At 53.2% G+C, this 17313-nt stretch overlaps 1 protein-coding gene across 4 annotated transcripts in view; it reads right to left on the minus strand.

The window, feature by feature from the left end:
- NOS1 (nitric oxide synthase 1) overlaps nt 1-17313 on the minus strand; it is an 86369-nt gene that overhangs the window by 54876 nt on the left and 14180 nt on the right. The window contains exon 1 of one of the 4 annotated variants that reach the window (XM_074554590.1): nt 12471-12634. The exons of 1 other annotated variant lie outside the window; for it this stretch is intronic. The gene's annotated coding sequence lies outside the window, so the exon portion shown is untranslated. Of the gene's footprint in view, nt 1-8823; nt 9110-11608; nt 11761-12470; nt 12635-17313 lie in introns of those variants that run through there. 2 more of the 4 variants (XM_074554589.1, XM_074554587.1) reach the window with 2 other exon arrangements.

The raw sequence follows: 17313 nt of genomic DNA on the forward strand, positions 1-17313 counted from the left end.
GAAAATATGGGATATATTTGAGTGGAATATGGGATATATTTGAGTGGGGACATATGGGACATATGGGACATATACCCCATATATTAGGGTGGAATATGGGATATATTTGGGGGAATATGGGACATATTCGGGTGGAATATTTGATATATTTGGGGAAAATATGGGATATATATGGGGCATATTTGGGGAAAATATGGGATATATTTGGGTGGAATACAGTGTGGGAACATTTGGGTGGAATTTGGGACAGACACTGCCAGGGCTGCCAGCCGCTCACACGGGCAGATGTTGCACAGCTGGAGGGGACCGTGGATGTCCTTCAGCCCTGCCCGACCTCACAGCGGGACTTGCTGAGCTCGCTGGAAAAGAGCTGAGGAGCCCCCGGTGTTTAATCCCTCTCTCTTCTCCCAGCAGGATAATTTCCAGCTATTTCCATGGAAAAGGGTTGTCATTTCTTGTGTGTGCTCAGCAATACCATGGAACGCTGGCGTTTCTAGGTGCTCATTGCTGCCTGCCCCCAAACCCACTGACACCTCAGCATTCCTCACAAAAGGGATGAAAAGAAAAAAATAGATTTTAAGTGGTACCTCAACACCCATCCAGAGATTTATCCTTTTTTTCTGCTGCTCCTCAGAGTCAGGAAGGTCAGAAAAGAGCCAGAAAGGAGAGGAACAGGCAAGGAGAGGGAGGACAGAGAGGTCCTAAGCCCCTCATCCTCCTGCTCCTTTAGGGAATAGCTGGATAAGGATTTTCACAGAATCATGGCATCATTGACGTTGGAAAATAATCTTAAAGATCATCAAGTCCGATTATTTTCCAGCTGGAAAACCTTGCAGAAACTCAGAGTGCAGAGAGGAGGGAGAGGGAGAAGTTCAGGAAGGCAGGAAACACAAGGACGGCTTGGAAAACTCCCCCAGGAGGGTCAGGGCTCTCCTGTCCCACTCTGGGGTGGGACAGCTCTGATTCCAGAGGGGACACACTTCGGATGGAACCCAAAGAGCTCAGCCCTGTGGGTGGCTGAGCTGTGCTGAGCTCCGTGAGCCCACAGATTCCCAGCTCTCCCTCCCAGCACCATGAGGACTCTGATTTATGAACCTCGGAGCCGGGTCAGATATTTAGAAGCTGCTGGAAGTGTCAGGTCTAACTCCTCAAAACAGTGAGAGCACAACGGGGTTTCACCCGGGTAGGAACACTCATCCCACCCCAAAAACAGCCAGGAGATGAAAAATCCACCAGCAAAGCCGGGCTCAGCTCCCTGTCAGGAATAAACCCTGCTGGAATAAACCTCCATGGATGGTGCCACCCATGGTTTATTGAGAATAAACCCTGCTGGAATAAACCTCCATGGATGGTATCACCCATGGTTTATTGGGAATAAACCCTGCTGGAATAAACCTCCATGGATGGTGTCACCCATGGTTTATTGAGAATAAACCCTGCTGGAATAAACCTCCATGGATGGTGCCACCCATGGTTTATTGGGAATAAACCCTGCTGGAATAAACCTCCATGGATGGTGCCACCCATGGTTTATTGGGAATAAACCCTGCTGGAATAAACTTCCATGGATGGTGTCACCCATGGTTTATTGGAAATAAACCCTGCTGGAATAAACCTCCATGGATGGTGCCACCCCCACTCCTGCCTCAGTTTCCCTGCCCATCCCAAAGCATAAATCCAACTCAAACTACAGGAGAGCAATGAGCCCTGCAGAGGGGCAGCACCCCAGGCAAGCCTCAACCCTGACCCCAACACCAGCCCCTGGAAACTTCTCTCCTTTGGCTGATGGGTTTGGGGGAATATGGGGCCTATTTGGGATATATTTGGGTGGAATATGGGATATATTTGGGTGGAATATGGGGCATATTTGGGTAGAGTATGGGATATATTTGGGTGGAATATGGGGTCTATTTGGGTGGAATATGGGATATATTTGGGTGGAATATGGGATATATTTGGGTGGAATATAGGGTCTACTTGGGTGGAATATGGGATATATTTGGGGGGAATATGGGATATATTTGGGGGGAATATGGGATATATCTGGGGGAATATGGGGTATATTTGGGGAAAATATGATATTTGGGGGGAATATGGGGTATATTTAGGGGGAATATTCCTGTTTCAGGGAAAAGCAGCAGAGCCTGCTCCCCTCCATCAGCGATAAAAGTTCAACCAACCAACCCCAGGAGAAGCTCCTTGAGCTGCCAGATAAGATTCCAAGAACAAACCCCAGCACAAACCTTAATGGAATGATGTAAAAGTTCGTGTTTGGAGACCACACTGACATTTAGGGAAGGGGAAAAGGGGAAGACCACGCGGTGAGAGGATACAAATCATGTGAACAGCGCAAATTACCAAACACCCAGTGCAAACAACGAAATAACTATTTAGTGCAATACAACAGGATGATTTGATTTCCAAGGCAAAGCGGAGGAGAAATCAATCTCGGGAGCTTTAACACAATCTCCTGCCTGTGCCAGGCAGAGCCGCGGGCTGTGCCGGGCTGGGCCGTGCTCAACGCCATCCCCTCAGCCTCACAAATCCATTTGGAGCCCTGTTCTCCCGGTGATAATGGCTCCTGCATGCCCGTGCCAGCTTTAAATGGGCACCATTGTCCTCTTTAATTAGCTTTCGTGGGATTTATAGCGCTCGAGGAAGAGCCCTGGCGCTGATGGATTGATGCCCATTTAATTTTTACGACCCATGGAGCATCGGTGGAGGGGATGAGGAGCGCTGGGATGCAGCATATGCACAGTTCCTGTAAACCTGCATGGCTGTGCCTCTGAAATGGGAATGTTCAAGTGATTCCCTGGCAGGCAGCTCACTGGAATAAACTCCACGCTCCATCCCTGCCCAGGGTGTACTTGTCCACAGTCTTTTAATCCTCAGATAATGTTCCTCTGATGTCTTAAGTTTTAGCTTTTGCATGTTTTAGATCCTGCATTAGTGTATAATTCTGAACTGATGCAGTGTTAGTTTGCTCTCCTCACATTTTGGGCAGACAGAACAATCCTTCCAGGCCTGAGAACCATGGTCACCAACACAGCCTCAGGCCCAAAAAAGTGTAAACAAAAGGGAATTGGGGTGGAGAAAACCAGGGGAATGTGACTTCATTACCTGAAGCTGTAATTTGACAATTCACCTCTGGAATGCAAATAGACCAAACTAAAATCTGTCTGAGAAACCCATGACCATTGCCCACCTTGGGTGTAGTCTCTGTGAGACTTTGCACTGCCCAAGGTGTGTCCTTTGAAGGCCTTTAATAAATACCTGCTTTATTCTTTTAGCTCTGTCTAGCCTCTGTTCCAGGATCACTCCCAGCTGGAACCACCCATCTCCCCTCAGCCTTCCCAAAATCCACCCAGCATGGGCGAGACCTTTTCCCTCCAAACCCAAACGATGGCTCTGCTTCTCCCTTCCCATTCCCAGCTCAATTCCCAACCATTCTTGGGTTGGGAATCATTATTCCAGCTGGGCTGGGACCTTGTCTTTGCCCCCAGTAAACCAAATTTCCACCAGGATGAGGCACTTTGCCATCTGTACAAGGCCCTGGCGCCAGTTGGTGCCCACTGACCTGAGCTGGCACCAGCAAGGGGATGGAATTGCACCATTGCCAAAGGGATGGAATTGCCCCACTGCCAAAGGGATGGAATGCCACAGGCTCCACCCTGGAGACCCCCTCACCTCCCCGTGGCTCTCTGCACCCAAAACATTCCTGTTCCTGCAGGAAGGGCAGTTAATCAGATAAATCCTTGCTTCTGGTAGTAATAAATCCATGGCCAGACCCCAAGAGGGTTCATCTGCCTCTAATCAGGGGTTGCTTCCTGGAAAACAAACCACAACTGTTTGCTCATAAATCTGCCCCAAAGCCCCAGGACCTGCACATTTATCCAGCTCCTGGCACCTGGTTTGGTGCCCATGCCCTCTCCAGGGAATGGAGCAGCCAAGGAGAGCCAGGTCCTGCTGGCAAAGCAGCCACGGGAATGTCTGTGCAGTTAAAATCATCATTGCAGCTCCCTTCCAACACAAATATCCCATTTTTTCTGATCTGCTCCTATCCCATCCCATTCACACCAGTGTCCTGCACACTCCTGATCATGGGACAGCAGTGCTGGAGGAGGCAGAGCCACCCCAAAACTTTCCTGCAATTTATTGGAGCCCCTCACCCCCCTTCCGTTCACCCCACCCGGCACAACCCGAGCAGAACGCACGAAATGCATTTTAATGTTGCCAAGACAACTGTGTTGACAAAAATCCCCCTTTTTCTGTAGCTGCCAGAACCAGGGCTTTGTTGTAATTTGGAGTTCAGGACTGAGCAGATTTCTGCACCACGCCTGCCTTTCCTCTTTTGCTGTTTCCTACAATATTTCCCCGGCGCCTGCCGTGTGTGGCTTCAACAGAATTTAGATAAAAGCGTCAATTCTGCCGCTCGCCCCATCTCAAACTGATGTTCTTATTAGGGCTTGGCCCATCTGTAAAACCTCAATTCTGCCACCATCAATTTTCTGAGAGGCTTGGAATTACACCAGTGACTCCGGCGTGACAAATTGGAGCGGTGTTAACACACCGCCACTTTGTCCTGGAAGACAAAATAGGTAGGGAGGAAATAAATGAGAAAATGCCACTTGATAGATGGTCTGGAGGTCCAATCGCAGCATGAGAGGGGAATTGGGGCTCCATTTAGGGAAAAAAACAAAAGAAAAAGAAAATTTCAAAATCACAGCAGGTTGGCTGGAGCTGTAATAGCTCAGGAGCTGCCAGCCAGCATCAATAAAGTCAGGGATGGAGCTCTGAGTCCATCCAGGAATAAACTCCTGGTCCTGTTCAGCAACTCACGTCCCCTCCTTTGCTGCTGACACCCCAAAATCCTTCTTGCCTGGCATTAAATTTCCCAAAAAATCCTGTTGGCACTGTTTTCCTAAGGAGTGACTCATGTCCCTGTTTAGAACCCTCAGGAGGAGATTGGGCCCCTCAAGGTCCCCAACCCCAGGCAGATCCCAAGAGCTCTGGGATCTCCTGAGTGCCGTCACCACCCCTCTGCAGTAGGAGAAGGGACAGGATTGGGATTCCTCCCTTCCCCAGGGATGAATCCAACGCACGGAGCCACGGCACAGCTCCTGCCCTGTTGGCCCTGGCATCCTCAGGGACGTGCCAGGGGAAAATTGAGGATAATTTGTTCCCCCGAGTTTCTGTCCATGCCTTGCATTAGCACTTGTTGCCATAGTACCAACAACAGCAGCAAAGTTCTCCAGGGGCCTCCTGGGACCTGTTCCTTGTCCTACAAGGGCTCTGACTCCGATTCCAGCAGGACTCATGGGGGGGAAAGGATGTGGAGTTTTCTGCCTCCTGGATTTGCTGAAGGTGCTGACTGTGGGAGAGAGGCTGCTCCAGCCTCATCATCCTCATCCCTCCAGCATCCCTGAGCATGGATGTGGCAAAAAACCCAGGAGTGCATGTGGGAGAGGAATGGAAATGGACCCCATTGATCCCAGGGGTCCATTTTTCCCTTCCCTATGGAAGCTGAAGCAGCCCTAACCCCCATCCTAAACCAGCTTTTCCCCATGCCAGAGGAGAGGATTTTAGCTCCCCAAGCCCCTGCTCCTCACTGCTGGCATTTGGGGCAGGCTGTGACCCCAGGGCCAGCTCGGAGCCCTGTCCCAGATGTGGCAGGGATGCTCCATTCACTGCCTGGTGGGCATGAAGGATAATCCCTGCTCGGAGGGCACCGAGCTCCCCAGCCTCTGAAAGAGAGACAGAACCTCACGTTCCAGCACGTCTGGAAACGTAAGCATGAAACTCTGGAAAATGGGATTAAGACAAGCTCCCCTAGAAGGGCATTGCTGGATCCTGTTAAGCATTTGGGGATTGTCACGGAGTGGAGAAGCCGTGGAAAGCGTTTCCTTGGCATCAGTGCCCCCCTTTTTGTAGGGACACACACACACACACTCAGAACCTCCAGGTTTCCATGCCCCGCATGCAGAACCACCACCCTGGTGACATCTGGGCTTCCCAAAGCCACATCCCGCATGGATGGTGACAACCCAGGGTCCCTTATCACACACAGAGCCCATCAGGGCTCATTTGGGATGGTGACAACCCAGGGTCCCTTATCACACACAGCCCATCAGGGCTCATTTGGGATGGTGACAACCCAGTGTCCCTTATCACACACAGCCCATCAGGGCTCATTTGGAACGAGCATGATTTATCCAGCCTGAGCCAGACAGCGGCTCCCAGGCCTCTTCGGGACACAATACATTTATTTTTGGAGGGATCAGATTGCATCTATAGATTTGATTTAACGCACAGATAGGATGGGAGCTGTGGGAGTAGAACAAAGGCATCGGAGCTCGCTCGGAGCCGCCTCTCTAACCCGGCCCCTCGTTAGCGGGGTTGGGTTTCTTTAGGGGAAAATTGATGGTATCAACAAGTATCAAACAATATCCTCGTTCCTCGGGAAAGGTAAATGCTAATCTATGCGAGCCGGGCTCATGTGACTTATCAGTTACTAAAAATAGTTGTTTTCAGGCACTGATTTAGGGAATCTGGCAGATTTCCTAAGCCTTTGTACAGACACACCACTGAAATGGAAAAGACAAAATACACAAGCAGAGCGGGGAGGGGGACAAAAAAAATCTGACAGGGCCAAAACGGCCCCTGAGGGCGAGGGAGGACCCAGCCCTCCCCGTGAGCAGCCACAGAACGTTAAATCCAAGCGAGGATTCCAAGGAGGATTCAGCCCAAACCCCTCTGCCTAAGATGGCCTCTCGCTCACAGTTGTGGCGCTGGCAGGGGGAACACACAGAATGCAAAGGGTACAAGAGATTGTCCCTTTCCTGGGCTCCAGGGGGGTGTGATGCTTCTCCCAGAGCGGGTACCTGAGCAGGGAAATGTCCCCTCCCTGCCCACGGCTGCGGGGGAAGAGACTCCGCACCCGGAGTTTGTTTGCAAACATTTGAAACTGCAGAGTCTGTGCCTGAGTTTGTGGCGTCTTTAAGGAAATATTCTGGGAAATACGAGCCGGGAAGAAAAGAGAGGGAGGAGGAAATTGCTGATGCAAACCCAAATTCTTTAAATAAGGCTTCCCCACTGAGACCTTGAGCAGAGAATGATAACTAGCAAATGGTGCAGGTAGAAATTCCTGGGAGAGTGATTTCCCCCCTGCTCCCAAAGCCTCCCCGCTGCTTCTGTGTGATCATCCCTGTAGATTCCCGTCTGCCAGAGCCGCTGGCACTCGGGAATGAGGGTGAGGGAGAGGAGCCGGTGTTTGAAGCAGCCAAGCCCCCCATTGCTGCAGCTGCCCCTGCGATCTCCACCGTCCCCCGTGCCAAACAACCACCGGGAAGGGAAAAGGGGGACGGGGGAGATCGGGAATGGAAAAAGGAAGGAAGGAGACGCTTCCCCTCCATCTCAGCGAGAGGCGGATCCGCTCCTCGGGGACTCGGCACATCATTGTCAAGTCGCCTGCCAGAATTCCCTCCCGACAGGGAGAACTTGGAAGCGTCGGGAGAAAATGTCCGCACCCCTCACCCGGGCTTGGGGGCTCAGCGAGCGGGGCAGGGAGCGCGGCGGGACGGGGCAGCGCACACCCGCACAGCCCGGCGCCAGATGTGCCAGATGTGCCCCACAAAGAGCTCCTTTGCCCTCTGCTTTGCCAGTCAGAACCAAAAGCTTTCCAGTCAGAACCAAGCCCGGGGCAGCAGCAGGACAAGCAGGGCTCGTCCCCTCCGATCCCTGCGGCTGCAGCTCCCGCTGCATTCCCGGCTCATTCTGCGAGGTCCTTGTTGGGCAGAGGGACGGGCAAGGATCCGGGGTGACCCCCGTTCTCCCTAAAGGACAGGAGCCAGCCCCAACAGGACATCCCGAGGGCTGGAGTGTCCCCAGCCCGGGCTGGACGGGGGTCTCGCTTCCACCGCAGTGCCCCGGGGACAGTGAGGACACCCTGGGGACAGCCGGGACACCCCAGGGACAGGCAAACAGCGAGGGCAGGACCTGGCATGTGCCACTCCCCATCCCAGCGCGGGGCGCGGTGCCGTCTCCCGCAATCCCCGGTGGGGAGCGGAGGCTCGGGAGCTCCGGCGCTCCGCCGGGTTCAGCACCCGGGACAGCTCAGGCGGGACGGGCGGATCGGCTCCTCCACCCGGGACAACTCCGCTGCCCCGGGACAGTGCCGCCCGCCTCCCGAAACCGCCTTCTCCCGGGAAACGGCATGCCCAGGGGAAAATGCCCATCCCTGGCAGGGTGACATTCTGCGGAATTGTCCCTCTGCCCTCCCCAAAACCGCCCCCGCCAACCCCAGTTCGGTGAACGGCCGCTCCCGCTCGCTGCCCTCCCCGCACCGATGGCCCCCGGGCAGAGTTCCGCCTGTCCCGGGCTCGCTGCCCGCCTGCCACCCCCGCACTCGGTGCCCTGCCCCTCCTGCCCTCCCTCCGGGCACACCGAGCGCCCTCCCGCTGCCCCATCCCGGGAGGAGCACCGCGCTCCCGGCGGGGCCAGCCGGGCTCGGAGGTGCTGGGGGAACTTTGCGGGCGCGGAGGGACGGGGGGGGGACACCCGCAGCGTGCCCTGGGCTTGGGGAGCGAGTGCGATTCGCGTCTCGGCGGGGCCACCCCGAGCAGCGAGCGCTTCCTCCGGGCACATCCCACGCGTGTCCCCCTCTCTGCGGGCACTGCCGGGGTTGGGGTCCCGCCGCCGCCTCCCCTTCCCCGCTCACAGTGCCCGGAGGATGCGGCGGCGCTCCCGACGGGGCGCACGGGTGCCGCAGCCCCGGCAAAGTTTCGCGGAGGAGCGGAGCCCGGTGCGGGGCTGGGGGGCACCTACCGTGCGGCGGAGAGGAGCCGTGCCCGGCCCCGGCCCCGCGGCCGGCCCCGCATCGCTCCCGGCGGCTCGGCACGGACGGAGCCCCGCGCTGGGCTCGGCTGGGCAGGGCTGGCAGCGGGGAGCCAGTCCTCGCTGCGCCCCTTTATCCCAGCATCACCGAAACGAATCCGCTTTGACGTCCAACCAGGGTTTTTATGGGTGTGGAGCGAGCCGGTGCAGCCCTCATTAGGAGACACTCCGCTCTCCAAATCATACATCTTTTATATAACCTCATTTCCAGCGTGGCTTTTCTCCCCCCTCCCTCCCTCCCCTTGCCGGGGAGCATCGCCCACCCCCCCAACTCCCTCACCAATTAAAGAGCTCACAGACACCCCCCGGCCCCCACTTGTTGCTGGAAGCTCCGCGTCACCCCCCGCGGGCCTGACTCAGCCTGCCCCGGGCGGGTGGGGGGCTCTGCGTGCCCCGGGGGGCACCGGAGCGGCTGAGCGGTCCCCAGGTCCCTGCCCAGCCCTGCTGCAGCCCCCACACTCCTGCTCCCAGGCTGGCTATGCTGCAGAAAACCCCGCTCCTCTCCCGGCAGCCCGTGCCCGCTGGTGCCCAGGGCTGACACCTCCATCCCTTCGGGAGCTCCCGGCCCGGCTCCAGGCGGGGCTGGGACATCCCCGAGCCTCAGCTGCCGGAGCTGCCCCTGTGCTGCACACGGGGCAGGGAACAAAGATCTCCTCACCCCACTTCCCCTCCCGACTCTCCACCTGCCCCCAGCGCGGCCCAGAGCGGACCCAGGCTTGACATCAGCCTCCAGCCTTCGCGATTGCGCTCATTCCCATGGCAACAACAAACACACAATTATAGATATATAATATTATATAAACCCAGCGGGCTCTCGGGCAGGGCTCTGGGGTTCACCTGCTCCCAGCCCAGCAGGCAGCTCCCACCGGAGCACACAGAGGTGTCCCGAGCCCGGGGAAGGTGCCCAGCCCGTGGGTGCCTCAGCAGAGGCAGGCAAACAAGGCAGGGCACAGCGGGCGGCTCAATTACAGAACTTCCCACGGCGAAGGAAGGGGAGCGGAGCGGCCCCGCTCCTGCCCGGATCACCGAGAGCTGTGCAGAGGCGGAGAGGACGGGCAAATGCAGCAGCAGAGCCGGGGCTGCCTCCCCCGTCCCGCCCCTCCTCACCGAGATCGGGCTCTAACACTGTCTGGGGTTAAGGGAAACGTGATTCTGCCTCTCTAGAGCCAGGAGGACTCATCTAAGAGCGAGCTACCCAAGGACATCTGCTCCGGTCCATCAGCCAGAGGGCACACACCGGTGACAAAGGACTTTGTGACCCAGGCATGGCTGGGAAAAGTCCAAACCCTTCTCCTTGCAGGGCTCACGGTTTGGAGCCGTAGAGCTGCAGGGCTCTGTGGGCTGGAGCAGTTTTCCTCGGATAGGGGTGCAGGCAGACGCAGGGCTGGTGGCTGTGATGTCACCTGTTTGAGGGGACTCTGCAGTGCCAAAGCCACCCCGACACACGGCCACCAGCACCTCCTGCTCCTCTTGTCAGCCGGGCACATCCATCAGAGGCAGCACAGCCCTGATCCGGGGGAGCAGAGCTCCCTGGGACACTCTGGGCTTTGGAAGTAAAGCCCTTCCAGCCTGCGGTGGTATCCCAGCCCAGGAACCAGCCCTGGATCCCAGAGCTCTGAACAGATCCCAGGAACAGAGCTCTGAATAGATCCCAGGAGCAGAGCCCTCAACAGATCTCAGGAACAGAGCTCTGAACAGATCCCAGGAATAGAGCTCTGAACAGAGCCCTGAACAGATCCCAGGAACAGATCCCGGGAACAGAGTCCTGAACAGATCTCGGGAACAGAGCCCTGAACAGATCCCAGGAGCAGAGCCCTGAACAGATCCCAGGAACAGATCCCGGGAACAGAGCCCTGAACAGATCCCAGGAACAGAGCCCTGAAACAGATCCCAGGAACAGAGCCCTGAACAGATCCCAGGAGCAGAGCCCTGAACAGATCCCGGGAACATTCCCCCGGGGCACGGCAGCACTTCCTTCCCCACGGGAATCTGAGCGGGACCAGCTCGATTTGGGATCACCGGGAGCGCTGCTGCGGCCCGGAAATCCAGCCAGGAGCAGAGTGTCCCTGTGGGAAGGGAGCCTGTGCGTGTCCTGTGCTCCCCCTGCGCCAGGGAGGAGCCCCAGGTCGCCTTTCCCTCCCGCTGGAAGCCGTGAGTCAGCCGGGAAGGCAAGGGAAAGGTTTGGAGGTTCATAAACAACTGAGGAGGCAGAGGGTGGGCTGTGGATGGAGAAGGTGGAGCGAGACCCTCCCCAGCACGGCCGCACCCCTGAGCCCCTTCCCCACCGAGCTCCTGGTGCGACAGCCAAGGCTGCGCCTTCCTGTCCCCAGCAAAAAGCGTCTGGGGACAGCATTTCCCCGCAGGGAACGTGTCCCTGCCATCCTGCTCACCCCAGGGAGCAGCCCCAGCTCTGGAGGAACCCCCCCATTCCCAGCCAGCCTCGTCCATGGAAGTTGCTTTCCCCTTTCCCACAGCTGGGAGCCGATTCAGGGGGCGCTGCCTGGGAAGTTCTCCCCCAAAACTGCTCGGGAGAGGCAAGAGCCGCCTCCCCGCCCCTCTCCGGCTCCCCGTCTCCTCCGGAGGCAGCTCAGCTCCGCTCGCTCCCGGCCATATGCTGCCAGAGGTTAGGGATAGAAACCGAATATAAACCCAGCGCTTAACGCCCAAATTTCCTCCCTCTGCTTCCCCTGCGCTGCTGCCCTTGTCCCTCACCCACCTCTCTTGGAGCTCCCAGCTGGGGGATCCGCCGGGATTGTGCGGCTCAGGATGCTCGGCACTCCCTGAGATCCTCAGGATCGCACACACACGGGGATTGCACACACACGGGTCACACACACACACACACACACACGGGTCACACACACACACACGGATCACACACACAGGGATCACATGCAGGGATCACACACAGGGATCACACAGGGATCACACACACACGGATCACACACACACGGATCACACACACAAATCACACACATGGATCACACACAGGGATCACACACAGATCACACACATGAATCACACACAGGGATCACACACACACGGATCACACACACACAGATCACACACATGAATCACACACAGGGATCACACAGAGATCACACACACACAGATCACACACACACGGATCACACACAGATCACACACACAGGGATCACACACACACGGATCACACACGAATCACACACAGGGATCACACACAGGGATCACACATACAGGGCTCACACACGGATCACACACACAGATCACACAGGGCTCACACACACACAGGGCTCACACACGGATCACACACACAGATCACGCAGGGCTCACACACGGATCACACACACAGATCACACAGGGCTCACACACACACAGGGCTCACACACGAATCACACACAGGGATCACACACAGGGATCACACATACAGGGCTCACACACGGATCACACACACAGATCACACAGGGCTCACACACACACAGGGCTCACACACGGATCACACACACAGATCACACAGGGATCACACACGGATCACACACGGATCACACACACAGATCACGCAGGGATCACACACACAACCTCCGCGGCTCGGGACTTACTGGGCTGCTCATTCCCCGCGGCTGGAAACGCGTGCGGAAGGGGATTAGAGCCCGCGGGCTGGAGGAAGGGCTGAACATTTATATTTATACCAAAGCTTTGGGAGCCGCGGAGCGCGCACACCCCGCACACACGCGCAGCAGCCGGGAGCGGGGTCTGCCACTGCCACTGCGGCGATTTGGGACAAATCCCAGGATTGTCCCTGCCCGTGCTCCAGTTTAGAGCGAGCGCCGATGCTGGGCTTTGCCTAGAGGTGGCAGTGAGCCTTCGCTCTTGGCTCTTCCCTTCTGCCGACCCCCGGCACAGCCTGGGAAGTCCCGGAGCTCTGCCCGGATGGGGCAGGGTTGCTGTGGGACAGGAGGGACCCCTCGGAACCCACCCACCCTCTGCTGGATCGGGGGATTCCCTGGCATCGTCCCCTCTGCACCGGACAAAGGCTGGGGCTCATCAAAGCCAGGTTTGATCAAATCCTGAAAACCTGGGAGTTCATGGCCAGGGCAGGTCTCTTCTAAAACATCCCTGGGACAACTCCTCCTTTCCCGTGACAATTTAGGGGAAAACTCTTTGTCCCCCACCTCCAGAAGCTGTCACAGCCCACAGTGACCAGGCAGAGCTGCGACAACACGAAACATCCCAGCACAAACCCTGGTAACCAGCAGGACACCTGTAAACCCCACCCAAAGCCACGTTTATGTCCCAGACATCCCTATCCTGGGGTTCAGAGTTGGGAAAAACTGCTGGAAAGATTCCTTGGGAGCTCCTCTCCTCCTCCTCCTCCTCCTCCTCCTCCTCGGCACGAGGTGGGTGATGAAGGGCGATCTCTCTCTCTCACACGTGGGCACACACGCACGCAGCAAATCTAATAAAAAGATATTAGTCCGAGAGAATTTGGCTCCTGGCGTTCAACTATCTCGAGCTTCATACAGACACCAAAGAAATGAGATTATGGGAGCGCACAAACAAGAAATTCCAGGGGGATGAATTCATGTTTCGCCACTGTTACAGGGCAGGGAAGGACCTGCCTGTCTTCCCTTGCATTTCTTTTAAAATTCTACTTCAAAATATGAACCCCTTCCCTTCAAAAAGTCACATTTCCCCCAGCCCCAAGCCCTGCCACCTTCCCATCAAAATCCAAATCCCTCTCATTATCATTTTCAGGAAGCATTGAAGGCCTGACAAACACCCCAAAGTTCAAGGACTCCTTGTAAATCCAGGGCATAATTTAGATTTCACAAAAACCCTGCTTTGAAACCTCTCTGAGCAGCCTGAAAGGGGCTCGAGTCACTCGTGGGTTATTCAGATGCAAACCCTGTTCTGCAGCACAAGGGGCTGAGCTGAGCCATCCCCAGCAGCTGGAGGTTGGGGGCAGATGCTCCAAAGCAGCAGCAGCAGCAGCAGAGCTCCACGGCTCCACTGGAATCAGCGGAATCGTGATCATTAAAGCCAGCTAAAACCAGCCAGCTCCCGGGATTTTGTGCCATCTGAGCCCCTATTTCCAGCCCCGTTCCTTCCCAGCGGGATCAGGCCCCCAAAATGGCACCTTTGAACCTTTAGATCAATTCTTGGAGTAATTACAAAGCAGAAAAATCACTCCTGTGTCACCCTTAAGCACTAAATGTCGAGGTTTAAACTGTTTTTTGGGGTTTTTTTAACCAAGTGACACATTTCTGAGGGCTGTGTGTTAAAGACTCTTTTGAAAAGCCCCAAATCCCTAATCCGGAGTGAGAAGTTATCGCTGGAGCACCTTGGGGTGGGTGGTGACAAAGGCAGGAAAGGGCCGGGGCTCTGGGTAAATAGGGCCGGGCAGGAGTGGAGCAGCCTGACGAGCCTGATAAGCCAAATCTGCACAGCATTCGCTGCAAAAAAACCGGCACAAAGCAAAGCCAAGAGCGCAGAAACAGCTGCTGCCGACTTCTTCATTTCTAAAGAGGAGCAAGGAGGGGAAAAAATAATATGATAAAAATAATCCAGTGCCAAGCAGCAAAGTGCCTGGGTGCTGGCCTGCAGGGAGAGGCTCTGATTTCCTGCGAGACCCAGACAATAAAATGTATATTTGATTATAAAATAAAATGTATGTAAAGTGTATATAACAGGGAATTCGGGCATCCCACCAGGAGGAGGGAGCAGTGAGTAGGGCAAGGTGGGATTTTTGGGATGGAATCTGGAATCTGGATTTATTCCTGGCACGCCTTTAATGGGATGTTGACACTGCTGGAATTTGAAGGAATTGAAACTTCTCAGCCAACCAAACCACTTTGGGCCAACAAACACCAGCCTGGCCAAGAGAGCTGAGCACCAAGGCCCAGAAGTAGCTTTGGACGTTCCAGGCCCTAAAAAACCTCAATAGGAATAAAAAATTCAATTAAAAATAAAATAATAATAATATAGAATAAATATATAATAATATACAATATATACTATATAGTATATAAAATATATATAACATATAATGTATTATATATAATAATTAATTAAACCTTTTTGACAAGGTTTAATAAACCTTCCTAAACTATGGAAAGTGAGTGGCTATTTTTTATAATTTTGGATAAGGTTCTAATAAATCTTTTATATTTTTTTAAAGTGAGGGGCGTTTCTCACACCGGGATAGTGGAGGGGGATGGGATGGGATGGGATGGGATGGGATGGGATGGGATGGGATGGGATGGGATGGGATGGGATGGGATGGGATGGGACGAGATGGGATGGGCTGGGCTGGGCTTTAAGGTCCCCCCCATCCCAAACCATTTCATGATCCCACTCTGGGCACCCCCAGATTTCCCTGCTCCCACCGCTTGCTCCGGGATCCTGCCCAGTTTGTGGTGGGAGGAGTTGAAATCCCGGGATATCCTGGTGGGAGGAGGTGAAATCCTGGGATATCCTGTTTCTCCGTGCCAGGAAAGCCCTGCCTGCTTTGATTTCCAACTTTCCCTTCACCTTAACGCCCTGCAGCTCTTTGGAATGGCTGATTCCAGGCTGGGTCCTGGGTAAAGCCTGGCCAGGGGGATGGACGGGCTGGACAGACCCAGCCCCACAAGGTTCTCTGGGCCAGTATGGGATAATCAGGAACAGGAGGGAGGAGGGGTGCTCAGGACACCAAGGAGAGCTGGCATCCAAACCACTGATTTTATTTTGTTTTTAGTTTATGTATTTTATTTTGTTTTATTTTATTTTATTTATTTTATTTCATTTCATTTCATTTCATTTCATTTTTTATATTTTTTATTTTTGACATTTCTTTTTATTTAATTTTTAAAAATGATTTTATTTTATTGTTTGCATTTAATTTTATTTCATTCTATTTTAAAATTTTGTTTATTTTATTGTCTACATTTTGTTTTATTTAGTTTAATTTTATTTAATTTTATTCTATTTTAAAATTTTTAATTATTTTATTTCATTTTATTATTTTATTTTATTGTTTACATTTTATTTATTTTATTTCATTTCATTTAGTTTCATTTTATTCCATTTTATAATATTTTTTAAATTTTATTTTATTTATTTTATTTTATTTTTATGTTTTATATTTTAATTTTGTTTTTAAAATTTATTCTATTGTTTACATTTTATTTTATTTATTTTATTTTATTTTATTTTTATGTTTTATATTTTATTTTTTGATTTTAAAATTTATTCTATTGTTTACATTTTATTTTATTTCATTTCATTTAGTTTCATTTTATTTCATTTTTATTCTATTTTTTAAATTTTATTTATTTTCTTTTAAATTTTTTAAAAATTTTATTTTATTTTATTTTATTTTATTTTATTTTATTTTATTTTATTTTATTTTTTAAAAATTTTATTTTATTTTATTTTATTTTTAGCATTGCTATTTTCCCCTCCTCATCCCAGGGTGTTTTGCAGCAGGAGCAGCTGATGGGCTGGAAAAAGCTGGGATGAGAGTTGGGAGCAGGAGGTGCCCATCCATGCAGCCCAAGGGAGGGATTGGAGGCTAAAACCACAGAAAACAGGAAAAACAACTTCACCAAGAGCCAGGCCACCTTGGACCAGCAAAGCACTGCCCATGAAAGGCTGGAAAAAAACAATTCCTCCCCAATTCCCACAAAAAAAAAAAAAATGGGGAATAAAGGCACAGAAAAAACAGGGTTTGCAGCACCCTCAGGGCCAAATTTCAAAGGGAAAAGTAAAAACATCCAAATATTTTTCTTTTTTTTTTTCTCACCTGGATGAGAGACAGAGCCCAGGGGTTTCCAGGACCACCAGGAATTTCGGGAAAACTCTCACCCCAGTGGAGCAGCACAGGCAGAGGAACTTTGGGCAAACCAAAGGCTTCTGTTTGCCACAGACAGAAAAAATCAGAGCAAGAAGGACCAAGAGGAAAAGCAACAAACCCTGAGCATGAGCAGGATCAAGCAAGGAAAGAACCGTTACAAAATACTGCATTTCTCCCTGCCTGGAGCATTCCCATGCCCACTCTGCTCCCCAGAGAGGCTTCTCAATCTGGGGTGAAAAGAGAGAAATTTGGGGAGTGTGGGGACACCTGAAGGCTGAGAGGGGAGGGAGAGGATGGCAGAGCTGGGATGGCACTGGGGCACTGCTGGGAGCTGGGCTGAGACTGCCACGGAAATGGAGCCAGCCCTGGGCAGCTCAGGAGGGACCTGGAGCTGCTGGGGAGAGCCCAGAGGAGGCACCAGAGATGCTGCAAGGGCTGGAGCCAGGCTGGGAGAGCTGGGGGTGCTCACCTGGAGAGGAGAAGGCTCCAGGGAGAGCTCAGAGCCCCTGGCAGGGCCTGAAGGGGCTCCAGGAGAGCTGGAGAGGGACTGGGGACAAGGGATGGAGGGACAGCACACAGGGAATGGCTCCCAGTGCCAGAGGGCAGGG

This window comes from Zonotrichia albicollis, chromosome 18 (genome assembly GCF_047830755.1).
Source record: "Zonotrichia albicollis isolate bZonAlb1 chromosome 18, bZonAlb1.hap1, whole genome shotgun sequence".
NCBI classification, from domain to species: domain Eukaryota; kingdom Metazoa; phylum Chordata; class Aves; order Passeriformes; family Passerellidae; genus Zonotrichia; species Zonotrichia albicollis.